Source organism: Mirounga leonina, unplaced genomic scaffold, assembly GCF_011800145.1.
Source record: "Mirounga leonina isolate KUSES-001 unplaced genomic scaffold, KU_Mleo_1.0 Mir_178, whole genome shotgun sequence".
Classification (NCBI taxonomy): Eukaryota; Metazoa; Chordata; class Mammalia; order Carnivora; family Phocidae; genus Mirounga; species Mirounga leonina.
Window position 1 is genome coordinate 23,189,420 of NW_023270464.1, and position 26,948 is coordinate 23,216,367.

General features: G+C 42.9%; 1 pseudogene; it reads left to right on the forward strand.

Moving 5' to 3' along the window:
• The first annotated feature begins 20,014 nt into the window (after positions 1 to 20,014).
• LOC118023163 lies at positions 20,015 to 20,281 on the forward strand (annotated as a pseudogene).
• Positions 20,282 to 26,948: the final 6,667 nt, after the last annotated feature.

Consider the following 26,948-nt stretch of genomic DNA (forward strand, 5'->3'; position numbering starts at 1 on the left):
CTGCTTGAGATTCTCTCTCCCTCTGCCCCTCCCCCCACAAGCACAAGCACATGCTCTCTTGCTCTCTCTCTCTCAAATAAATAGATAAATCTTTGAAAGCTTCTCAGGGGACAGCAAAGGGAGAGTGCCTTGCAGTTTGGTGTCACCCAGCTCTGGCAAATGCCTGTTCTGACCCAACATAAGCTCAAGGCAGACCCAGACTGACCTATTAACAACATGGGGACCAAACACTGTCCAAAACAGGCAAAAAGAACCACTGCAGGTGACTGGACTGAAGGCAAATGTGGCTCAGCCACAAAGGTAGGGTGCACATAACACAACTAGGAGGCATGCCTGAAGAACCAGGGTCTAGTGAACAGGGGACATTGCACTTCAGGGCACTATAGGACCTCTTCTTTATAAGGCCACCACTTTCAAGAGCAGAAGATGTAGCTGACTTTCCTGTTGCACAGAAACAGACACTGAGAGTTAGACAAAATGAGGGGACAGAGGAATATGTCCCAAATGAAAGAACAAGACAAAATCACAGCAAGAGAGCTAAATAAAACAGAGACAAGTAATTTGCCTGATAGAGAATTTTAAGTAATGATCATACAGATACTCACTGGACTTGAGAAAAGAGTGAAGGATTTCAGTGAGATCCTGAACAAAGAAATAGAAAACATTTTTAGAAATTAGAGATGGGGGTGCCTGGGTGGCTCAGTCGTTATGCGTCTGCCTTCGGCTCAGGTCATGATCCCAGGGTTCTGGGATCGAGCCCCGCATCAGGTTCCTTGCTCGGCAAGGAGCCTGCTTCTCCCTCTCCCATTCCCCCTACTTGTGTTCCCTCTCTAGCTGTCTCTCTCTCTGTCAAATAAATAAAATCTTAAAAAAAAAAAAATTAGAGATGAAGAACTCAATAACTAAAATTAAGTTAGGCTAGAGGAAGCATAAGAATGGACCAGTGACCTGGAAGACAGAGTAATGGAAAGCAATCAAGCTGAACAGGAGAAAAAAAAGAACGATAAAAAATAAGAATAGATTTAGGGAACTCAGTGACACTATCAAGTGTAATAACATTCCCATTATAGGCATCCCAGAAGGAGAAGAGAGAGAAAAGGGGGCAGAAAATTCATTTGAAGAAATAATAACAGAAAACTTTCTGAACTAGGGAAGAAAACAGAAATCCAGATCCAGGAGGCACAGAGACCCTCCCCCACCCCCAACAAAATCAACCCAAGAAGATCCACACCAAGACACGTAGTAATTAAAATGGCAAAAAGTAGTGTAAAGAGAGAATTTTAAAAGGAGTAACAGAAAACAGTTACACACAAAGGAAATCCCATGAGGCTAACAGTTGATTTTTCACCAGAAATTTTGCAGGCCAGAAGACAGTGGCATGACATATTCACAGTACTGAAAGGAAAAAACAAAAACAAAACAAACAAACAAAAAAAACTCTGCAATCAAAAATACTCTATTCAGTAAGACTATCATTCAGATAAAGAGAAGAGAAAAAGAGTTTCCCAGATGAACAAAAGTTAAAGGAATTCTTCACCACTAAACCAGCCTTACAGGAAATGTTAAAGGGGATTCTTGGAGTGGAAAGGAAAGACCATAAACAGGAGTAAGAAGAGTAGGGAGCACAAAAGCAGTAAAATTAAGTATAGCTATAAAAATCAATCAAGAGACTCACAGAATAAAAAGATGTAAACTATCACACCATATATGTAAAACATGAAGGGGAGAGGAGTAAAAATTTAGTGCTTTTAGAATGGGTTCAAGCTGAAGCGACCATCAGCTTAATATGGATGGCTATATGCAGAAGATGTTATATACAAACCTAATGCTAACTACAAATCAAAAACGTGATAGATATGCAAAACATAAAGAGAAAGGAATCCAAGTCTATCACTAAGGAAAGCCAGCAAACCATGAGAGAAGAGAGCAAGAGAAGAAAGGAACAGAGAAGATCTCCAAAAAATGATTAACAAAAGTAACAAAATGGCAATAAATACGTATCTATTAATAATTACTAGGAATATAAATGGACTAGGGCGCCTGGGTGGCTCAGTTGGTTGAGCGACTGCCTTTGGCTCAGGTCATGATCCTGGAGTCCCGGGATCAAGTCCCACATCAGGGTCCCTGCTCGGCGGGGAGTCTGCTTCTCCCTCTGCCCTTCCCCCCTCTCATGCTCTCTCTCTCTAATAAATAAATAAATAAATAAATAAATCTTTTTTTAAAAAAAGGAATATAAATGGACTAAACACTCCAATCAAAACACATAGAGTTACAAAATGAAGAAAAAAAGCAAGAGTCACTGCCAGGAAGCTGGCACGGTAGTAGGACCCTAAACTCACCTCCTCCCATGGATACAACTAGATAACACTCACATCAGTGCAAATAACCCAGAAAATGACCCAAAGACTGGCAAAACAAACTCAACTAAATGTAGAAAAGAGGCCACATTGAAGAAGGTAGGCAGGGCAGGGATGCGGTGAAGAGAGCTAAGCCCTGTGGGTCTGACCAGAGAGAAGGAGCCATGGGTGCAGAGGGGGGTGAGAAACTATCACACCAGGGAGCTTGTATGGGGAAGACAAATCCACATAGCATTTAGTGCTGAAAATCAGAGGGGCCAAATTTGGTTAAGTTCTTTCAGCCAGTGAGACATAAAGCTGGAACTTCAAAAATCAGCAGGTTTGGCTCTGGGAGAGCCCAGAGGAAGATAGGAAGCTGAGTCCCCACCCTTAGAGAGAAAGCACAACAAACAGCCTGCAGAGATACGGCATAGAAGCAGCAGTTTGAAAAATGCCTGGAGCATACAGGAGAGAGAGTTGGTTACTAATCTCAGAGTTCCCTGAGGGACTTCAGGGACAAAGGAGTTGGCAGGCGCCATTTCCCCTGCCTCTCAGCATAAACACACAACCACCTCCAGGAAACAGTGCAGCCAGGCATTCACCACCTAACTTGCTGACACTGTGCCCCTACCCCTTTGGCCAGACCTGCCTCAGTCCCAGGTCGGCAGGTCTCCTCTGAAAGGCAGGTGCAAACCTTGCCAACACTGCATCTCCCAACCTCCTGAGGAAGACAACCGCATCTTGCTAAAACTACACCACCCACCCTCCCATGCGCAATTCAAGGAGCAACCATGGCCACCCTGGACTCCCCAGCGGCTTTGCATCCCCTGTGGAAAAGAACCAGTGCCACCTTATTAAAAATGCCTGCTCCACCATTACTTGTAAGAGCAAGAGATGTAGCTGACTTTCCTAACACAGAGAAACAGACACAGAGAGTTAGGCAAAATGAGGAGACACAGGACTATGTCCCAAATGAAAGAACGGGACAAAAACAACAGCCAGGGACTTAAGCAAAATGGAGATAAATAATATGTCTGAAAGAGAATTTAAAGTAATGATCATAGGGGCACCTGGATGGGTCAGTCAGTTAAGGGTCTGCCTTCGGCTCAGGTCATGATCCCGGGGTCCTGGGATCAAGCCCTGCATCAGGCATCAGGCTCCCTGCTCAGCAGGAAGTCTGCTTCTCCTTCTCTCTCTCTGCCCCTCTCCCCTCTGGTGTGCTCTCTCTCTCTCTCTCTCGAATAAATCAATAACACGGCACTGGTCCACATTTAGTTGTGGAGTTTGTTCTGCCCACCTGAAGTAGAACTCCGAACAAAATCAATCCAAGGAGGCCCACACCAAGACACATAGTAATTAAAATGGCAAAAAGTAGGGGACCTGGCTGGCTCAGTCCATAGAACATGGAACTCTTGATCTTCGGGTTGTGAGTTTGAGCCCCATGTTGGGTGTACAGATTACGTAAAAATAATTTTTTTAAAAAAGAAAGGGGAAAAGTAGTGCTAAAGAAAAAGAAAACAATTACATACAAGGGAAACCCCATAAGGGCATCAGCAGATTTTTCAGCAGAAACCTCACAGGCCAGAAGGGAGTGGCATGATACATTCACGGTGCTGAAAGGGAAAAATCTGCAGCCAAGGAAACTATGCAGCAAGGCTACAATTCAGAGTAGGAGAGATATGGAGTTTCTCAGACAAACAAAAACTAAAGGAGTCCATGACCACTAAACCATCCCTGCAAAAAAATATTAAAGAGGGCTCTTTGAGTGGGAAGAAAAACCATAAGTGAGAGTAAAAAAGTTGGAAGCACAAAAGCAGCAAAAAAAAAGTATATCTGTAAAAATGTCAAGGGACTCACAAAAGGATGTGAAGTATGTCACCACATGCCTCAAATGTAGAAGGGGAGGTGAGGAGTAAAGAATGTGTTCAAACTTAAGTGACCATCAACTTAATATACACTGCTACATGCAGGAGAGCTTATATACAGACCTAATGGTAATCACAAATCAAAAACCAGAAATAGATATGCAAAGAATAAAGAGAAAGGAATCTAAATATATCACTAAAGAAAGCCAATAAACCATGAAAGAGCAAGAGAAGAAAGGATCAGAGAAAATCTACAAAAACAACCAAAAACTAAGTAATAAAATAGCAATAAATACATATCTATCAATAATTACTTTGAACGTAAATGGACTAAACACTCCAATCAAAAGACATAGGGTGACAATGAGTGAATGAATGAATGAATGAATGAATGAATGAATGAATAAATAAATAAATAAATAAATAAGACATAGGGTGACGGAGTGCATAAAAAAATAAGACCCATCTATATACTGCCTACAAGAGACTCATTTCAGACTGAAAGACACCTGCAGATTGAAAGTGAGGGGATGGAGAAACATTTACCATGCAAATAGATGTCAAAAGAAAGCTGGGTTAGCAGTACTGATATAGAACAAAAGAGACTTTTTTTATTAACATATAATGTCTTATTTGTATCAAGAGTACAGGTCTGTGATTCATCAGTCTTACACAATTCACAGCACACACCATAGCACATACCCTCCCCAATGTCCATCACCCAGTCACATCATCCCTCCCAAGCCCCTCCACTCCAGCAACCCTCGGTTTGTTTCCTGAGATTAAGAGTCTCTTATGGTTTGTCTCCCTCTCTGGTTTTGTCTCGTTTCATTTTTCCCTCCCTTCCCCTATGATCCTCTGTCTTGTTTCTCAAATTCCTCATATCAGTGAGATCATATGATAATTGTCTTTCTCTGATTGACTTATTTCACTTAGCATAATACCCTCTAGTTCCATCCATGTCATTGCAAATGGCAAGATTTCATTTTTGATGACTGCATAGTATTCCATTGTGTATATATACCATAGTATTCCATTGTATATATATACATCTTCTTTATCCATTCATCTGTCGATGGACATCTTGGCTCTTTCCATAGTTTGGCTATTGTGGACATTGCTGCTATAAACATTGGGGGGCACATGCCCCTTTGGATCACTACATTTGTATCTTTGGGGTAAATACCCAGTAGTGCAATTGCTGGGTCGTAGGGTAGCCCTATTTTCAACTTTTTGAGGAACCTCCATACAGTTTTCCAGAGTGGCTGCACCAGCTTGCATTCCCACCAACAGTGTAGGAGGGTTCCCCTTTCTCCACATCCCCACCAACATCTGTGTTTCCTGACTTGTTCATTTTAGCCATTCTGACTGGTGTGAGGTGGTATCTCATTGAGGTTTTGATTTGGATTTCCCTGATGCCAAGTGATGCTGAGCACTTTCTCATGTATCTGTTGGCCATTTGGATTTCTTCTTTGCAGAAATGTCTGTTCATGCCATCTGCCCATTTCTTGATTGGATTAATTGTTATTTGGGTGTTGAGTTTGATAAGTTCTTTATAGATTTTGGATACTATCCCTTTATCTGGTATTGTCATTTGCAAATATCCTCTCCCATTCTGTCAGTTGTCTTTTGGTTTTGTTGACTGTTTCCTTTGCTGTGCAGAAGATTTTTATCATGATGAAGTCCCAATAGTTCATTTTTGCCCTTGCTTCCCTAGCCTTTGGCGATGTTTCTAGGAAGAAGTTGCTGCAGCTAAGGTCGAAGAGGTTGCTTCCTGTGTTCTCCTCTAGGATTTTGATGGATTCCTGTCTCACATTGAGGTCTTTCATCCATTTTGAGTCTATTTTTGTGTGTGGTGTAAGGAAATGGTCCAGTTTCATTCTTCTGCATGTGGCTGTCCAATTTTCCCAACACCATTTGTTGAAGAGACTGTCTTTGTTCCATTGGACATTCTTTCCTGCTTCGTCAAAAATTAGTTGACCATAGAGTTGAGGGTCCATTTCTGGGCTCTCTATTCTGTTCCATTGATCTTTGTGTCTGTTTTTGTGCCAGTACCATCCTGTCTTGATGATTACAGCTTTGTAATAGAGCTTGAAGTCTGGAGTTGTGATGCCACCAGCTTTGCTTTGCTTTTTCAACATTCCTCTGGCTATCCAGGGTCTTTTCTGGTTCCATACAAATTTTAGGATTATTTGTTCCATTTCTTTGAAAAAAGTGGATGGTATTTTGATAGGGATTGCATTAAATGTATAGATTTCTCTAGGTAGCATAGACATTTTCACAATATTTGTTCTTCCAATCGATGAGCATGGAATATTTTTCCATTTCTTTGTGTCTTCCTCATTTCTTTCATGAGTATTCTGTAGTTTTCTGAGTACAGATTCTTTGCCACTTACGTTAGATTTATTCCTAGGGATCTTATGGTTTTGGGTACAATTGTAAATGGGATCGACTCCTTAATTTCTCTTTCTTTTGTCTTGTTGTTGGTGTATAGAAATGCCACTGATTTCTGTGCATTGATTTTATATCCTGCCACTTTACTGAATTCCTGTATGAGTTCTAGCAGTTTTGGGGTGGAGTCTTTGGGTTTTCCACAGAGAGTTTCATGTCATCTGCAAAGAGTGAGAGTTTGACTTATTCTTTGCCAATTCAGATGCCTTTTATTTGTTTGTTGTCTGATTGTTGAGGCTAGGACTTCTAGTACTATGTTGAACCACAGTGGTGATAGTGGACATCCCTTCTGTGTTACTGACCTTAGGGAAAAAGCTCTCAGTTTTTCCCCATTGAGAATGATATTTGCTGTGGGTTTTTCATAGATGGCTTTTATGATACTGAGATATGTACCCTCTATCCCTACACTCTGAAGAGTTTTAATCAAGAAAGGATGCTGTACTTTGTCAAATGCTTTTTCTGCATCTATTGAGAGGATCATATGGTTCTTGTTCTCTCTTTTATTAATGTATTATATCAAATTGATTAATTTGCAGATATTGAACCAAACTTGCAGCCCAGGAATAAATCCCACTTGGTCGTGGTGAATAATTCTTTTAATGTGCTGTTGGATCCTACTGGCTAGTATTTTGGTGAGAATTTTTGCATCCATGTTCATCAGGGATATTGATCTGTAATTCTTTTTGATGGGGTCTTTGTCTGGTTTTGGGATCAAGGTAATGCTGGCCTCATAAAATGAGTTTGGAAGTTTTCCTTCCATTTCTATTTTTTGGAACAGTTTCAGAAGAATAGGTATTAATTCTTCTTGAAATGTTTGGTAGAATTCCCCTGGGAAGCCATCTGGCCCTGGACTCTTGTTTGTTGGGAGATTTTTGATGACTGCTTCAATTTCCTTACTGGTCATGGGTCTATTCAGGTTTTCTATGTCTTCCTGGTTCAGTTTTGGTAGTTTATACATCTCTAGGAATGCATCCATTTCTTCCAGATTGTCTAATTTACTGGCATACAGTTGCTCATAATATGTTCTTATAATTGTATTTCTTTGGTATTGTGATCGCTCCTCTTTCATTAATGATTTTATTAATTTGGGTCCTTTCTCTTTTCTTTTTGTAAGTCTGGCCAGGGGTTTCTCAATCTTATTGATTCTTTCAAAGAACCAGCTCCTAGTTTTGTCGATCTGGTCTACTGTTCTTTTGGTTTCTATTTCATTGATTTCTGCTCTGATCTTTATTATTTCTCTTCTCCTGCTGGGTTTAGGCTTTATTTGCTGTTCTTTCTCCAGCTCCTTTAGGTGTAGGGTTAGGTGGTGTATTTGAGACCTTTCTTGTTTCTTGAGAAAGGCTTGTATTGCTATATACTTTCCTCTTAGGACCGCCTTTACTGCATCCCAAAGATTTTGAACAGTTGTGTTTTCATTTTCATTTGTTTCCATTAATTTTTTAAATTCTTCTTTAATTTCCTGGTTGACCCATTCATTCTTTAGTAGGATGCTCTTTAGCCTCCATGTATTTGAGTTCTTTCCAACTTTCCTCTTGTGATTGAGTTCTAGTTTCAAAGCATTGTGGTCTGAAAATATGCAGGCAATGATCCTAATCTTTGGGAACTGGTTGAGACCTGATTTGTGACCTAGCATATGATCTATTCTGGAGAATGTTCCATGGACACTAGAGAAGAATGTGTTTTCTGTTGCTTTGGGATGGAATGTTCTGAATATATGTGAAGTCCATCTGGTCCAGTGTGTTATTTAAAGTCTTTATTTCCTTGTTGGGCCTTTTGCTTAGATGATCTGTCCATTTCAGTGAGGGGGGTGTTAACGTCCCCTACAATTATTGCATTATTGTCGATGTGTTTCTTTGATTTTGTTATTAATTGGCTTACATAATTGGATACTCCCATGTGAGGGGCATAGATATTTAAAATTGTTAGATCTTCTTGTTGGATAGACCCTGTAAGTATGATATAGTGTCCTTCCTCATCTCTTATTATAGTCTTTGGTTTAAAATCTAAATTGTCTCATATAAGAATTGCCACCCCAGCTTTCTTTTGATGTCCATTAGCATGGTAAATGGTTTTCCACCCCCTCACTTTCAATCTGGGGGTGTCTTTGGGTCTAAAATGAGTTCCTTGCAGACAGCATATTGATGGGTCCTGTTTTTTTATCCAATCTGATACCCTGTGTCTTTTGATTGTGGCATTTAGCCCATTTACATTCAGGGTAACTATTGAAAGATATGGGGAATTTAGTGCCATTGTATTGCCTATAAGGTGAGTGTTACTGTATATTGTCTCTGTTCCTTTCTGGTCTATGTTACTTTTAGGCTCTCTCTTTGCTTAGGGGACCCCTTTCAATATTTCTTGTAGGGCTGGTTTGGTGTTTGCAAATTCCTTTAGTTTTTGTTTGTCCTGGAAGCTTTTTATCTCTCCTTCTATTTTCAATGACAGCCTAGCTGGATATAGTATTCTTGGCTGCATATTTTTCTTGTTTAGTGCTCTGAATATATCATGCGTCCTTTCTGGCCTGCCAGGTCTCTGTGGATAGGCCTGCTGCCAATCTAATGTTTCTACCATTGTAGGTCAGACCTCTTGTCCCAGGCTGCTTTCAAGATTTTCTCTTTGTCTCTGAGATTTGTGAGTTTTACTATTAGATGTTGGGGTGTTGACCTATTTTTATTGATTTTGAGGGGGGTTCTCTGTGCCTCCTGGATATTGATGCCTGTTTCCTTCCCCAAATTAGGGAAGTTCTCTGCTATAATTTGCTCCAATATACCTTCTGCCCCTCTCTCTTTCTTCTTCTTCTTGGATCCCAATTATTCTAATATTATTTCATCTTATGGTGTCACTTATCTCTCAAATTCTCCCTTTGTGATCCAGTAGTTTTTTCTCTCTTTTTCTCAGCTTCTTTATTCTCCATCATTTGGTCTTCTATATCACTAATTCTCTTTTCTGCTTCATTTATCCTAGCAGTTAGAGCCTCCATTTTTGATTGCACCTTATTAATAGCCTTTTTGATTTCTACTTGGTTAGACTTTAGTTCTTTTATTTCTCCAGAGAGGGACTCTCTAGTATCCTCTATGCTTTTTTCAAGCCCAGCTATTATCTTTATAATTGTCATTCTGAACTCTACTTCCGACACCTTACTAATGTTTATATTGATTAGGTTCTTGGCAGTCTGTATGGCCTCTTGTTCTTTTTTCTTTTTAGGTGAATTTTTCCATTTTGTCATTTTGTCCAGAGAAGAATAGATGAATGAGAGAACAAAATGCTAAAAGGGTAACAACAACCCCAGAAAAACATACACTAAACAAATCAAGAGATCTGAAACCGGGGTGGTATGGAAAGGGAAAAAAAAAAAAAAGAATATGATCAGGCTGGTGAATAGAACAGAGCCACACACTAGATTTTGGGTGTATTTTGGTCTGTTAGAAGAAATTGCCTCCCAAAATTTTAAAGAAAGAAAAACTTATATATATACAAAAATAAGGGTAAATACAATGAAGGGACGGAATATGACTGTAAAGATGAAAATTTTAAAAGATTTTTAAAAGGGAATTGGTAAGTTGGTTGAAAAAGGAAAGAAGAAAAATTAAAAAAAAAAAAAAAGAGAGAGAACGTGATCCAGCAGGAGGGCGGGAGACTAGAACAAAGCCATACACTAGATATAGGGTATATTTTGGTCTGTTAGAAGAAACTGTATCCTAAAATTTTAAAGAGAGAAAAACTTATATATAATAAGGTTAACTACAATGAAGGGATAGAATGACTATAAAAATGAAAATTTAAAAAGATTTTTAAGAAAGGAATTGAGGGGCACCTGGGTGGCTCAGTCATTAAGCATCTGCCTTCGGCTCAGGTCATGATCCCAGGGTCCTGGGATCGAGCCCCTCATTGGTCTCCCTGCTCAGCGGGAAGCCTGCTTCTCCCTCTCCTCCTGCTTGTGTTCCCGCTCTCGCTGTGTCTCTCTCTGCCAAGTAAATAAATAAAATTTTTTAAAAATAATAAAATTAAAAAAGGAATTGATAAGATTTTGTTTGAAAAAGGGAAGAAAAATTCAAAAAAAGAGAAAAAGAAAAAAATAAAGAAAATTTAAAAAAATTAACTTTGAAAGGCTAAAGAATCATAGTAAGAAAGTCATGAATTCTACGTGCAGTATTCCCCTAGCGCTGGAGTTCTGCTGTTCTCTTTGATCGGTAAACTTGGTCTTGGCCGGCTGTTCTTGCTGATCTTCTGGGGAGGGGCCTGTTGCCGTGGTTTCCAAATGTCTCTGCCGGAGGCGGAATTGCCCCGCCCTTGCCCCCTCCCGGCTAAGTAATCTGCTCGGGTTTGCGCTCAGGGGCTTTTGTTCCCTGCGAGCTTTCTGTACAGCTTTGGAGGCCGAGAGTGAAAATGGCGGCCTCCCAATCTCCGCCCCGGAGGAGCCGAGAACTCGGGGCCCCGCTCCTCAGTGCGCCCCCAGAGAAAAGCCGCCAGTCACTCCCGTCTCCCCGGTCTCCGGCCGCACTCCGTGCTCACCCGGCCTGTGACCGCGCGTTTCTATCTCTGGCACCCGACCCCGGGTGGAGTCTCCAAACCCAGCAGATCCCTGCGGTGCCCTCCCGCGCGGCTCCTCCCGGGGGAGGAAGGTGAGTCTCCCCGGATCTGCCGCTTGTGGGGTCCCTGCTGGAGGAGCAGGGGCCCGACTGGGCCGCGGATCACGGTTTATGGCAGCCCCAAGCTGAGAGCCCGCGCCTGGGCTCCGCCTCTGCAGCCGGCTTCCCTGCTCCGTTACCTGGGAGCTCTGCCACACTCAGGCATCCCCGGTCTTTCTGTGACCCCGAGGGTCCTGAGACCACACTGTCCCGGAGGGTTCCACCCCCCGCTTAGCCACCAGAGTGACGTCCCTCGGTGGAGCAGACTTTTAAAAGTTCCCATTTTGTGCTCCGCGGCTCTATCACTTGCCAGAAGCGGCTGACGGAGGCCCCTCCCCCGCCGTCTATCCTCCCGAATATCACCTCGGATTCACTTCTCCGCCCGTCCTACCTTCCAGAAAGTGGTCCGTTTTCTGTGCAGAGAGTTGTTGCTATTCTTTTCTTCAATCTCCTGTTGAGTTTGTCAGTGTTCAGAATGGTTTGACTCCTCCTATCCAGCTGAATTCCTGGGACCAGATGAAATCTAGGTCTCCTACTCCTCTGCCATCTTGCTCCTCCCCCTAGCCAAAATAAACTTTAAAAGGAAGACTGTCACAAGAGACAAGGAGGGCACTAATAATAAAGGGGACAATTCAACAAGAGAATATAACAATTGTAAATGTTTATGTACCCAACATGGAAGCACCCAAATACATAAAGCAGTTCATCACAAATATAAAGGGACTAATTTACAGTATTACAATAATAGTAGGGGCCTTTACCACCCCACTTACATCAATGGACTAAATCCATCTAAATGGCAAATCAACAAGGAAACAGTGGCTCTGAAGGATACAGTGGACCAGATGGATTTCAAAGATATATTCAGAACATTCCATCTAAAATGGCAGAATACACATTCTTTTCAAGTGCACATGGGACATTCTCCAGAATAGATCACATATTAGGCCACAAAACTAGTCTCAACAAATTCAAGAAGATTGAAGTCATACCTTGCATCTTTTCTGACCACAACGCTATGAAATTAGAAATCAACCACAAAAGAAAATCTGGAAAGACCACAAATACATAGAAGTTAAATAACATGCTATTAAACAATGAATGGGTCAAAGGAGAAATCAAAAGTTATATAGAAACAAATGAAAATGAAAACACAACCGTCCAAAATCTTTGAGATGCAGCAAAACAGTTCTAAGAGGGAATTTTTAGCAATACAGGCCTACCTCAAGAAGCAAGAAAAATCTCAAGTAAACAACCTAATCTTACACCTAAAGAAGCTAGAAAAAGAAGAACAAACAAAACCCGACACCAGCAGAAGGAAGGAAATAAAGATTAGAACAGAAGCAAATGATATATAAACTTAAAAAAAAAATAAAAGGCAATACAATGAAACTAGAAGTTGGTTCTTTGAAAAGATCAACAAAACTGATAAACCTCTAGCCAGATTCATCAAAAGAGAGAGAGAGGACTCAAATAAATAGAATCACAAATAAAAGAAGAGAAATAACAACCACTCAAGAAATACAAACAATTTTAAAAGAATTTTATGAAAATTACATGCCAACAAATTGGACAACCAAGAAGATATGGATAAATTCCTAGAAACATGTAACTTCCTAAAACTGAATCAAGAAGAAATAGAAAATTTCAATAGACTGATTATACCAACAATAAAATTGAATCAGTAGTCAAAAAACTCCCAAGAAAAGTCCAGGGCCAGATGGATTCACAGACAAATTCTAACAAACATTTAGAGTTAATACCTTTTCTTCTCAAACTACTCCAAAAAATAAAAGAGGAAGAGAAGTTTTCAAATTCATTCTATGAGGCCAACATTGGCCCAACTGGCCCTGACATCAGAGCCAGATAAAGACATTACCAAAAAAGAGAACCACAGGCCAATATCTCTGATGAACAAAGATACAAAAAGTCTCCACAATATATTAGCAAACTAAATCCAACAATATATTTAAAAAATCTTTCACCACAATAAGTAGGATTTATTCCAAAGATGCAGGGGTGGTTCAATATTTAGAAATCAATCAACATGATACATCACATCAAGAGAAAGGATAAAAAAAAAAAGATCATTTCAGTAGATGCAGAAAAAGCATTTGACAAAGTACAGCATCCATTCATGATAAAAACCCTCAACAAAATAGGTTTACAGGAAACATACCTCAACATACTAAAGGCCATATATGAAAAACCTGCAGCTAACATCACACTCAATGGTGAAAAACTGAGAGCTTTTCCCTTAAATCAGGAACAAGACAAGGATATCCATTTTCATCATATTATTCAACACAGTCCTGGAAGTTCTAGTAGTAACAATCAGACAAGAAAAGGGAATAAAAGGCATCCAAATTGATAAGAAAGAAGTAAAACTTTTGCTATTTGTAGATGGCATGATCATACAGGAAACCCTAAAGATTCCACAAAAAAACCACTAGAACTGATACATGAATTCAGTAAGGTCACAAGGTACAAAATTAATATACAGAAATCTGTGGCATTTCTATACACTAATAATGAAGTAACAGAAAGAGAAACTAAGAAAACAATCTCATTTACAACTGCACCAAAAATAATAAAACACCTAGGAATAAACTCAACTAGGTAGGTGAAAGACCTGTACTCCAAAAACTATAAAACACTGATGAACAAAATAGAAGAGGATGCAAATGGGAAGATATTCTATGCTTGTGGATTGGGAGAACCAATAATATTAAAAATATCTGGGGTGCCTTGGTGGCTCAGTCATTAAGCGTCTGCCTTCGGCTCAGGTCATGATCCCAGAGTCCTGGGATCGAGCCCCACATCAGGCTCTCTGCTCAGCGGGAAGCCTGTTTCTCCCTCTCCCACTTCCCCTGCTTGTGTTCCCTCTCTCACTGTCTCTCTCTCGCTGTCAAAATAAATAAATAAGATCTTTTTTTAAAAAATCTATTATCCAAAGCCATTTACACATTTAATGTAATCCCTATCAAAATACCACCAGCCTTTTTCACAGAACTAGAACAAATAATCCTAAAACTTGTAGGGAACCACAAAAGACCCCAAATAGCTAAAGTAATCTTGGAAAAGAAGAACAAAACTGAAGGTATCACAATCCCAGATTTCAAGATACACTACAAAGCTGTAGTAATAAAAGCAGCATGGTACCAGCATGAAGATAAACACATAGATCAATAGAACAGAATAGAGAGCCCAAAATAAACCTACCCACGATTATATGGCTAATCAATCTTTGACAAAGAAGGCAAGAATAACCAATGGGAAAAAGACAGTCTTTTCAACAAATGGTGTTGGGAGAATGGACAGCTACATGCAAAAGAATGAAAATGGACCTCTTTCTTACACCGTACACAAAAATAAACTCAAAATGGATTAGAGCCCTAAATATGAGACTTGGAACCATAAAAAATCCTAGAAGAGTGCACAGGCAGTAATTTCTCTGACAATAGCCATAGCAACGTTTTTCTAGATATGCCTATTAAGACAAAGGAAACAAAAGCAAAAATAAACTGTTGTAACTTCATCAAAATAAAAAGTTTCTGCAGTGAAGGAACAATCAACAGAGCTAAAAGACAACCTACTGAATGGGAGGAGACATTAGCAAATGACATATCCAATAGGGGTTAGTATACAAAATATATGAAGAATTTATACAACTCAACACAAATAATAATGATAATGATAATCCAATTAAAAATGGGCAGAAGACATGAACAGACATTTCCCTAAAGAAGACATGCAGATGACCAACAGACACATGAAAAGATGCTCAACATCACTCATCATCAGGGAAATGCAAATCAAAACCACAATGAGATATCACCTCGCACCTGTAAGAATGGCTAAAATCAACAACATAAGAAACAACAAATGTTGGTGAAGACGTGGAGAAAAAGGAGCCATGTTCGTGGGAATGCAAACTGGTGGAGCCACTGTGGAAAACACTATGGAGGTGCCTCAAAAAATTAAAAATAAAATTACCATATGATCCAGTAATTCCACTACTGGGCATTTACCCAAAGAATATGAAAACACTAATTTGAAAAGATATATGCACCCCTATGTTTGTTGTAGCATTTTTTTTACAATAGCCAAATTATGGAAGCAGCCCAAGTGTCCATCGATAGATGAATGGATAAAGAAGATGTGGTATATATACACGACAGAATATTATTCAGCCATAAAAATGAATGAAATCTTGCCATTTGCAATGACATGGGTGGGTCTGGAGGGTATAATGCTAAGTGAAATAAGTCAGAGAAAGAAAAATAACATATGATTTCACTCATATGTGGAATTTAAGAAACAAAGAACAAAGAAAAAAAGAGAAAAAAAAAAACTAGGCTGTTAAATACAGAGAACAAACTGGTCATTACCAGAGGGGAGGTGAGTAGGGGGATGGGTGAAATAGATGAAGGGGATTAACAATACAGTTATGGTGGGGCACCTGGGTGGCTCAGTCAGTTAGGCAGCAGACTCTTGATTTCGGCTCAGGTCATGATCTCAGGGTCCTGAGATCGAACCCCACATCACACTCTCTACTCAGCAGCGAGTTTGCTCGGGGATTCTCCCTCTCCTTCTGCCCCTCCATCTGTTCATGCTATTTCTCTCTCTCTCTCTCTCTCTCTCTCAAATGAATAAACAAATCTTAAAAAAAAAGAATACAGTTATGGTGATGAGCACTGAGTAATGTATAGAATTGTTGAATCACTATATTGTACATCTGACAAAGAAAAGAAACAAAAAGAAAAAAGAAAGAGAAAGAAGAAAGAATGAAAGAACGAAAAAGAAAGAAAGAAAGAAAGAAAGAAAGAAAGAAAGAAAGAAAGAAAGTCTAAGGAGTACAATGTGTGGCATGGTGAGTATAATACTATATTGCATATATAAAAGTTGCTGAAAGAATAGATCTTAAAAATCCTCATTGCAAGAAAAAAAATGTGTAACCAGGTATGGTGACAGATGCTAACTAGACTTTGTGTGGTGATCATTTTGCAATTATGCAAATAGAATCATTATGTTGTACACCTGAAACTAATAATATGTTATATGTCAATTGAACTTCAATAAAGGAAAATATGAAAAATAAAAGAAAATTTGAACTAATAATAAAAAACCACCCAACAACGAAAAGCCCAGGACTAGATGACTTCACTGGAGAATTCTACCAAATATTTAAAATAGTATTAACACCAATCCTCCTCGAAATCTTCCAACAAAGTTGAAGAGGAAGGAACATTCTTAAACTTGTTTTATGAGGCCAGAATTACCCTAATATTGATTCCAAAATCCTCAACAAAATACTGGCAGACCAAATTCAACCACATTAAAAAGATTATACACCATGACAAAAGTAGAATTTATTCCTGGAATGCAAAGATGGTCCAACATACAAAAATCACACATGTAGGAGTGCCTGGGTGACGCAGATGGTTGAGCAGCCAACTCTTTGTTTCCACTCAGGTTGTGATCTCAGGGTCATGGGATCAAGCCCCCCATGGGACTCCATGCTCAGCATGGAATCTGCTTGGGATTCTCTCTCCCTCTCCTTCTGCCCCTCCTGCTTGTGCTCTCTCTCTTTCTCTCTAAAATAAATTAATTTTTAAAAAATCACGCCAGTAAATGGAGACATCCTATGATCATGGATCAGAAAACTGCATATTGTTCGAAGTCATTACTACCCAAAGTGCCCTACAGATTCAACGTGATCCCTATCAAAATCCCAGTGACTTTCTTTTTTTTTTTTTTTTGCAGAAAATAAAAAAAAAAATCCATCCTAAAATTTACTTGGGCTCTCTAGCAACACTGGATAGCCATGTATGGTCAAACGATCTCCAATAAGCATGCCAAGACCACTCGATGGGAAAAGGACCATTTCTTCAACAAATGGTGCTAGGAAAACTGGTTATCCACATGCAAAAATAAATAAAGTTGGATCCTTACTTTATACCATATACAATAATTCATTTAAAATTGAAAAAAATAAAATAAATAAAACTGATTAAAGACCTAAATGAGAAACCCAAAAGTATAAATCTTCTTGAAGAAATAATCAGGGAAGAGCTTCAAGACGTTCAATTTTGCAATGATTTCTTGGATATGACACCAAAATTACAGGCAGCAAAAGCAAAAACAGACTAATGATATTATCACCTCACACCCATTAAAAACCAGAGAATAACAAGTGTCAGCAAGAATGTGGAGGGACTGGAACCCTGTGCACTGGTGGTGGGATCGCAAAATGGTGCAACAGCCAAGAAAAAACAGTATGGCAGTTCCTCAAAATATGAAACATAGAAGAACTGTATGATCCAGCGATCCCACTTTGGGGTAAAGACTCAAAAGAACTGAAAGCAAGGACTCAAACAGATATTTGCATGCTCATGTTCATGGCAGCATTATTCACAATAGCCAAAAGATGGAAGCACCCCAAATGTCCATCAGTGGATGAGTGAATAAACAAAATGTGGTTGGGGCATCTGGGTGGCTCAGTCAGTTAAACGTCTGGCTTCAGCTCAGGTCATGATCCCAGGGTCTTGGGATAGAGTCCTGGCATCTTTTTCCTTGCTCTGTAGGGAGCCTGCTTCTCCCTCTGCCCCTCCCCCTGCTCGTGCACGCTCTCTCTCTCTCTCTCTCAAATAAAGAAATAAAATCTTGGGCGCCTGGGTGGCTCAGTTGGTTAAGCGACTGCCTTCGGCTCAGGTCATGATCCCAGAGTCCCGGGATCGAGTCCCACGTCAGGCTCCCTGCTCAGCAGAGAGTCTGCTTCTCCCTCTGACCCTCCTCCCTCTCATGCTCTCTGTCTCTCATTCTCTCTCTCACAAATAAATTAAAAAAAAAAAAATCTTAAAAAAAAAGAAAGAAAACTTTTTTAAAATGTGGTTTACAAATATGTGTATGTATGTATGTATATACACTATATGATAGAATGTTATTCAGCCTTAAAAATGGAAGGAAATCTTGTCACACGCTGAACACGGATGAACCTCGAGGACCTCATGCTAACTGATAGAAGCCAGTCACAAAAAGATAAATATTGTATGATTCCGCTTATATTGCGTATCTAAAGTAGTCAAATTCATAGAGACAAAAGTTAAAGGGTGATTGCCAGGGGCTGGGGCAAGCAGGAAATGGGGAGTTTTTGTTTAATGTGTACAGTGCTGGTTTTGCAAGATAAAAAAGTTCAAAAGATCTGTTGCACAATGATGTGAATGTACTCAACACTACAACATTGTACCCTTAAAGATGGTTAAGGTGGATGCGGCGCCTGGTTGGCTCGGTCGTTAAGCGTCTGCCTTCGGCTCAGGTCATGACCCCAGGGTCCTGGGATCGAGCCCCTCATTGGGCTCCCTGCTCAGTGGGAAGCCTGCTTCTCCCTCCCCCACTCCCCCTGCTTGTGTTCCCTCTCTCACTGTGTCTCTCTCTGTCAAATAAATAAATGAAATCTTAAAAAAAAAAAAAAAAAGATGGTTAAGGTGGTAAAGTTTATGTTATGTGCTTCTACCCCTAAAAGAAAACATTTTAAGCCATGAAAAAGAAAAATGGACTTTCTCAGGTGAGTCCCAGCCTTGCAAACTACTGGCCCAAAATGACCCTGCATGGCTTCTGGAAAGATGAGCAGCGTTGAGCTGGGCTGTGAAAGACAGAGACGTCTTGGCTGGGCAAAGAGGTGGGGGCATATTAAAAAGGAACGGATTAGTTCAGAAGCAGCATCATTATCACTGCAAACATTTATCATAATGCCTACTGTGCACCAGGCATGTGGTTCACACGTGTTCTCTCACGTAATCCACATACCAGTGACTCTATGGGGGGGTGGGGCACTACCAGGGCCATTTTACAGAAGAGAAAGCAGGTGGCAGTTTGGGAGGAGCGAGCGAGGGCACCAGTCTGCCCTAGGGGAATGGTTGCACATGGAGACGACACAGATCGGAAGGGAGGAAGCAGATCGTCAAAGGTCTTGACACCAGACAGAGACATCGCATGATGTCATGGACCTGGGGAGTCATTGCAGGTCCTGGAGCAGAAGCACATGATTCGAGGGGTGTCTTCAGCAGGTGAATCTGGAAGCAGTGTGCGGGGAAGACCAGGCTGTGCCCTGCGCTGGATGGAAACCCAATCAGTGCAAAATGAGTGACAAATGCGTAACAAGCAGATGAGCAAAGTTGGGGTGCAAGGTTGGGGTCAAGTGCTCCAGTCTCTATCTCCCCGCCCTCAACACTCCTGGGCCTCGCCTTTGAACGACTCGTATCCCAGGGGCTGCAGGTCTCCTGGTACCTGCCCTGCTCTGGGTGAGCAGGAGCAGATGGGACCAGACCGGGTGTGGGGGCACCTCCCATCCCTGCGTGCGCCCTCTGCTGGAGGCGCCTGGCCGGGCAAGTGTCTGCCGGCCAGTCCGGGCACTGAGCCTCTCCGGCTTTTCATTTCTTACTAGAATGATGGGATGTCTTTTGGAGCGTCGGTGATATTAATTGCAGCCTAAGGTTTCACAGAGGACAGTGTTCTTTGTCCCATTGGCCTCTGGCCTCCAGACACCCCACCTCCACCTCCCAGGCCAAAAGGATTGAGTTCTCAAGGATTCTGGACTCCCTCCTCCTTCTCCTGCTCATCCTTAGGATGGCCTAGCAGGCAGAACCCTGGAGCTCTTAGTGGAAGATGCTGGAGAATCCTAGAAATCGATCTAAAATTGGACACAGGGTGTAGGGACCTGCAGATTTGATCTGTTCTCCTGGACCCGGGGCCTCTGCTGCCCCCATTGTTTGGCCACATCCTAGGTCCGGCCAAGAAGCATATGAGCTTCGTATTTATTGGAGGGGGAGGTACTGGAGCAGCGCGGTATGTCTTGCTCGTGGCATTGTTCAATCCAGATGTCAGTTAGGATAAGAAAAATAACCCAGAACCCTGGAACACACGGGGTCCCCATGACCAATACAAGATTTACTCGGTGAATGTAGATTACGGCAAACTGAAGAAAGAAGGTCCAGACTACTAAATGAAATGTTTCACTATAAAGCTGCTTAGGATGGAGGTCTTGCAGAAGTCATCCGTGTAGTTTTCCTCTTTATCCAGGAAAGATTTCCCCTCTCAATCCATGAAATCATGTCGGTGTATTGTGTTGGGGTTTACACTGCTGAATAAATCTCTGAAACTTGAAAAAACAAAAGTAAAATTCGACACGGATGACTGTGATTGGACGATAGATGCCTGCTCCAGTAAAGAAAGGCAATAACGTCTACTGTGACAGGCCTCTTCCAAGAAGGGCCTCAGCCACACGGGAGGAGCACCGTAATGGACTCAAGCATGGGGATGTGGGGTTTGCAAACCACCTTCAACAGCACCCTCCTGGAACCCTGCCTACTTGGCCTTCCTGGCATCTCTCTGCAGACTCCCAAGGCCATGGTTCCAAGCCCTGGCTAATATCCCCTCCGACTATGAGAGTCCCTACTCTGCCATTCTAAGTTAATCAAGTAGTATTAAGTGAAGGAAGACAAGTACACTTGAAAATCAGATTTCCCCCTTGGAAGGTTGAGTGTTCATTTCTGATTTAACCCAGGCTGGATTCAGGGGTTCCTGAGTTTCTGACTTGTTTCTCCTCTTTGGGTCATAAAACAAAACTCAGGGAGATGAAAAAAGTACCAGGAACCATGCTAAGCGCTTTACACACGTTTCTCTTTCTGTCTTCACAGTAACACTCTCATCCCCATGAATAAAGGGAGACTGGAAAGTTCATAAGGGATCTGCCCAATGTCTCTCGGCTGGAGGCCAGGATTCAGGTTTAGGCCTGTCTGACACCTAAGTAGCTAGCCTGCCTCCCGTCTACCCCCTCAGCCCCTGCCGCATTTAACAGCCCCACCCCAGCCACCCCCTCAGCAAGAACCCAGCCCAAGCCAAATTCTGTGTTGCTGCCCTCCCCAGCCGGTCCCCACCATACCCATCCTCCAGGGCATGAAACAGACATAGAAAAAGTAAGTTCAGGGGCACCTGGGTGGCTCAGTGGGTTAAGTGTCTGACTCTTGGATTTCGGCTCAGGACATGATCTCAGGGTTCTAAGTATCAGGCTCTCTCCCTCTCTCCGACCCTCCCCGCTCCCTCTCTAAAAAAAAAGAAAGAAATGAAAAGAAAAAGAAGAAGTATATTCAATATGTTTAATGTGCACTAGAAAACGGCAGAACCCAAACCATAGACTATTTAGTCCATCTGGGACCATAAGAGGATTCTAGGGAATTTGAAAAGTGTGTCCACGTTCCACATTCCAATCCCCACATCCATCCTGTGAAAGAGACAAGTGTCAATACCCTCAGCCCACAGAGCGAACACGAGGCTCAGAGAAGCTGTGACCCACGCAAGGTCACACAGTTCAGGAAACCATCTCAGCCAGAGCCAAAGTGATGCGAGTTTCCAGAGGAAGAGGCACAGGGGGACCCAGCTCTCCAGCACCCGGGCCCGGGCTCCTGGCATCGGCGGGCAGAGAGCAGCCTCCTGCAGAAAGATCTCCAGACAGCGTCATCTCACTAGCTCTTCCTCCCTCGCGCGTGCTGCTTTCTCATTATCCTTCCTCCTTTTGCTTCTCTTCCTTGTCTCTCATCGCAAGTTACATCCCTTGTCTAAGGAATACTTAATTCCGCTTAAATAAAGATACCAGCAGCCTCTTTGCCGTGCTCACATAATTACGCACCATCACTTGCATAGTCAGCCTCTGGACACGCACACTACGACTTACTGAGCTTTAAACAATGTGCCAGGCAGGTGCGCGCGCTAGCTCATCGCATCCTCACAGGCTTCTGAGAGAGGGTTCCACTTGCCCATTTTACAGATGGGGTAATGGAGGCTCAGAAAAGTCACTCATAGCTTATTCAAGGTCACATAGCTCGTAAGTGACTGAGCCAGACTTGAACTTAACTCATCCTTAAAGCTAAAGTCCAGATTCTTTACCCCATGGCTCCTGCTGGGGAGTAGCCAAACCATAGCCGCTGCCTGCCTTCTCCATCTTTAGAAACTTTCCAGTTAATAGTATGCTTCATTCAGCATGCTCATAGGTGAGACCAGGCTTGGAGACACCTAATAATAAGAAGAATCATGATTTCCCCTCATGTATTGGCTGCTTACTTCAGGCATTGTGCGTTGCCCCACAAATGAGGTGGATACTGCTATCCCCATTTTACAGATGGGATAACTGAAGCTCAGTAACTTGCCACGGGCACACAGCTTGCGAGCAGTGAGATGAGATTGTGGACCCAGATCTGGCTGATGGCTTTAACCACATGTCTCCCCTCCTAACAGTCAGGTTTACTATTCTTCCAAAGAAGGCACAAATTCTCTCTGCCTCCTGAGAAGGGGCAGGAGAGGCGAATCTGGTCAGTTTGGATCAAGAGACTCAAAACACCCTGAATTCATGTCTCTTTGGTTCTGCCGTGGGCTGGCTGCCTTTCCCTGCAGGAGAACTGCTCTGGGCTTCAGGACAGATGCCAGAGGATAGCTAGTGTCTGCTGGAGCCCTGGGGACATATGTCACTTGCCTATTTGCAGGTACAGAGGAGCCAAAGCTCAGAATATTCAAAAACAGTTCCTTTTCTTTCAGCTAGACACGTATGCACTGCTCACCCTGCAAAGAGAGGGAGAAGAGTATTGTATTGCAGTCGACAGTGGGGGATCGGTGAATCCACCACGAGGCTCACTAACGCAGAAGAGATGACTGGGCATCAGAGAGAGAGGGAAACAGTGAGGCCCCTTTTGGTTACCAAGTGACAGAAAACCCAACTGAAACTGGTTTAAGCAAAGTGGATTTAGTGCTTCATAGAGCAAAAGCCCCCAATGTAGGTGGAGGTTCAACCGCAGCCTATCAGACGATCAAAGGCTGACTCCAAGACCCAGCTTCTCAGCTCTGCTCTCCTCCATGTTGGCTTTACTTTCCTGTCATGGAAAGATGGCAACCACAGCTCCAAACCTCCTACCATCTCAGGAAAAGGGAAACGGTAGTCCAACAAGTCAAACAACCAAGAGAGCTTCACTGGCTCTAGCTGGCCTGACTCGGCTCAGCACGGACACAGGGAAACGTGCTGTGTTGGTTGGCTGGGCCTGGGCACGGGCCACCCTTGGGTGAGGTCAACACCCACCCAGGCTTGGACTTAGAGTGGTGGAGGGGTGGTGAAAAATCATGAGAAGCAGGATGGAGGGGTTGGGGGTGGTGGTGTTGGATGTCACAAAGAATGAGAGAGAAAAAGAGGGTGGGGGGAGGAAGGAAGACAGGAAAGAAGGGAGGGAGGGAAGAAGAAAAGAAAGGAAGGCAAAAGTCTACTTGGGGTGAACAAAGTCACAAACAGATCCACAATTTTTTGGTTACAGGGATATGCCAAATAGCTTCCAGACAGTTTATGCTCCAAAAATTCATTTGTAAATCAGTTTCGAACTCAGCACATTTTTACCCACGTGGAGAGAGGGGAGGGGGAAATTTTTTATTGTCAACTCCCCCAACTAGCCTAACATTGTAAAATGTAATCCATAATATAGTAGAAATGCTTGGCTACTTGCAATGAAAAATAGAAAGCAAAGCTTACAACAGTGGGTGATAAATAAAAAAGATTTTGGATCTGAAACCTTGTCGTTATTTGCTATGAGTGCTGATGCCTGAGAAAAAGCACACTAATTAATGAGAACGAGCTAGCAGATGGAGACTCCAGTGAGAATCTGAAGGGGGCTTCTGCACCTTCCAAGGACTCAGGAGGTTGACAGCAGGGCTCCCCGTTATGTTGAATTTCCCCTCACGTGTTATGGTTTTTCTTTTTCTTGACATAGGTACATCAAGGAGATCATTCGTCTTACATCTTTTTTACAGGTGTGTCTGGAAGAGGTGAGTCTTCGCAACCCCACCGTGATTTGGGTCATTCGGGGCCTACAAGTGGAATCCAAAGGAGATGGTCCCATAATCCAGGAGTTGGTTCCACAGCACCTGGGCAAGAGGTGGTAAGGGGCGGGGCAGGGGAGGTGTTGGGCTGGAGGAGACCTGCCTGCAGGGGTGAGGCTGCCCTGCAGAAGAATGACCCGAGCTTATGGGAGGGAATAGACCGGAGAGGTGCTAGTCTCAGCCACGGTGCATTCAAACCCATGCGTCGCTTACACTCAGGCTTTCCCCTCTCTGACCATCTAGAAGTATGGGGACAGCACCCCAGCTGAGCCTACGCAGAGCCCCATCCCACCTCTGCCCATTGGCCAGGGAGGGTGATTCTCTGCTGCTTCTGTGTTCTCTGGGAGCAACCGATTATACATACCTCCCTCTCCTTTTCCCTGTGCTCTCTCCACAGTGGCTACCGGGCCACAGAATTTCTTTGCCTAAAACGCAAATCCGATCCCATAATTTGTAACTCCCAAAAACCTTTCAAGTTTGCCGGGGCCTACAGCAGCATTTCTTATAGCCTTCCGTATGTGCCTTAGAACCCTCATTCTTGGCTCAAATAAGTTTAAGAAACCCTCTATAGCATATACATTCTTAGAGAACCCCAATACAAAATGACAAGTTAAGGGCTCCGAGCAGTCTTTCAGTTGAGTACCTGTTTTGATTTTTGACTCCATCAGTCCTTCACCTGATTAGGCACAGAAGCCCTTTTTATGCATTGTCATTTAACAAACACACTTTGGAAATCACTGGCTTAAAAGATAAAGCCCAGATACCCCAACAAGGCTTCCAAGACCCTTGCATTCAGGCCACGACCCCTTTTCCCAGCCTCACCGCCCGGGGTTCTCCCACAGATGCACCCTGCTTCCCCCATCCTGACCACACACACGGGTGCTTCGTGCTTTCATTTCTCCATATTCTTGTTCATGTTATTCCTCCTTCCTTCCCTTTTCCCCAGTGAAGCAGTCATTCCCAGAACCCCATTCAGATGATTATCCTGTTCATATAAATGACCAACGTTTCTTGAGCGCTTTCTATGTGCCAGGAACACTCTATTCAGCTGTCTGCACCCGGGCTCCCAAGCTTCAGAGCTCAAGCAAGATGCTAACAATGTTGCCTTCTATGTTTTGATATCCCCTTCCACCTGGCCCCACAGCCCCTTGTACCAATGCACCCCTCTGTCCTCATGGTTACCCTAGACCTCCTCTGCCTGGCTTGGGTCTCCAATCAAGTTCCCCTTACCACCTTCTTCCCTCTGAGAAAAGAGCTTTGCAGCATCTAGTTGACAAGGATAATTGAAACCCCGGGTTCATTCATTGGTTCATTCATTCTACAAAGACTGACTGAGCACTGGGGGCTTTAAGAAAGACATGGTCCCCACCCTCACAGAGCCACAGGCCAGGGGGAGACAGACAGGAAACACAATGTTATGAACAAATCAATATTTGCTAGCGCATAAAGTGTTGCCAAGAAGTTGAGGGAGTGGAGGTAGGACCTATGGGAGGGACTTACGAGGGACTTCACCTGGTCTGGGGAGTCAAGGGAGGGCTTCCTGGAGGAGACAAAGGCCCACAGGAGATGGGACAGCCTGTGAAGGACAGAGGCGGGGCAGCTGAGGTGCATTTAGGGGCTGCAGCAAGCACAGCAGGCCAGGGTGGCTTTGGAAGAGGCTGGTGAGCAACAGGCAGGGCCCCTGGACTCTCCCCGAAGACTCCACACAGTGATGGAGTCGGCAGGCTTGGGTGTGAATCCTGCCTGGGCCATTTAGCCACCGGGAGCCCTGGGCTGAGTTTCTTAACCTCTCTCTGTCTCTTTTCCTGTCTGCAAAATGTTGCATCTTCTCCAACACTTAGCTAGATTTAATAAGCGCTTAATACTTGCGGGGCATGTTCTGAGCACTGTACATGATAGAACTAATTTGATCCTCACAATAACCCAACGAGGTAAGGTATTATCCCCACTTAGCCGATGATGAAACTCGGCGCTAAATGAATTTGTTGAAGGTGACCCAGCCAGCTGGAGGTGATGGTACCTACCTAACAGGGTTTCGAGAGCTGCAGGAGATAAAGCACAGTGCCTGGCACACAGCGGCTGCTTAGTAAATTTCATTTTTTATTTTGATTTATCCTAAGAGCAACAGAAATCCATTAAAAGGGTTTAAGTTGGACACCTGGGTGGCTCAGTCAGTTAAGCATCTGCCTTCGGCTCAGCTCATGATCTCAGGATCCTGGGATCGAGTCCAGCATCAGGCTCCCTGCTCAGTGGGGAGTCAGCTTCCCCCTCTGCCGGCCCGACTCCCCGCCGCTCGTGCTCTCTCTCTCTCTCTCTCTCTCTCGGCACACACGCGCACAAAAATAAATAAATAAACTTTAAAAATAAATAAAAGTGTTTAAGTCAGTAAGAGGATATTTCTTAAATAGGTCAGAGGGGTCCAGAGTGGATGCAGAGAGAGCGACCAGAGGCTATCACAGGGGAGACACATCCTGGCAGCTGGACCAGGCCCATGGGAGAGGAGAGGCTGAGGAGTGCCTGAGAAGTATTTCCATGGTGAAATGGATTGCCTCGGGGATTAATGGGCGTCAGGGGTGAAAGAGAGGGAGTGGCAGGGAGTGGTTGACCCTGGATGGACGGTGGTGCCATTGACAGGAGCCCAATGTGGGGACAGGTTTGGCATGAAGATCAGAAGGGGATGAGGAGCTCTGTTTTGGACAAGTGACATGTAAAGAGACCGTGTAAGTGGAGACGGCCCACAGCCACAAGACGTACAAGTT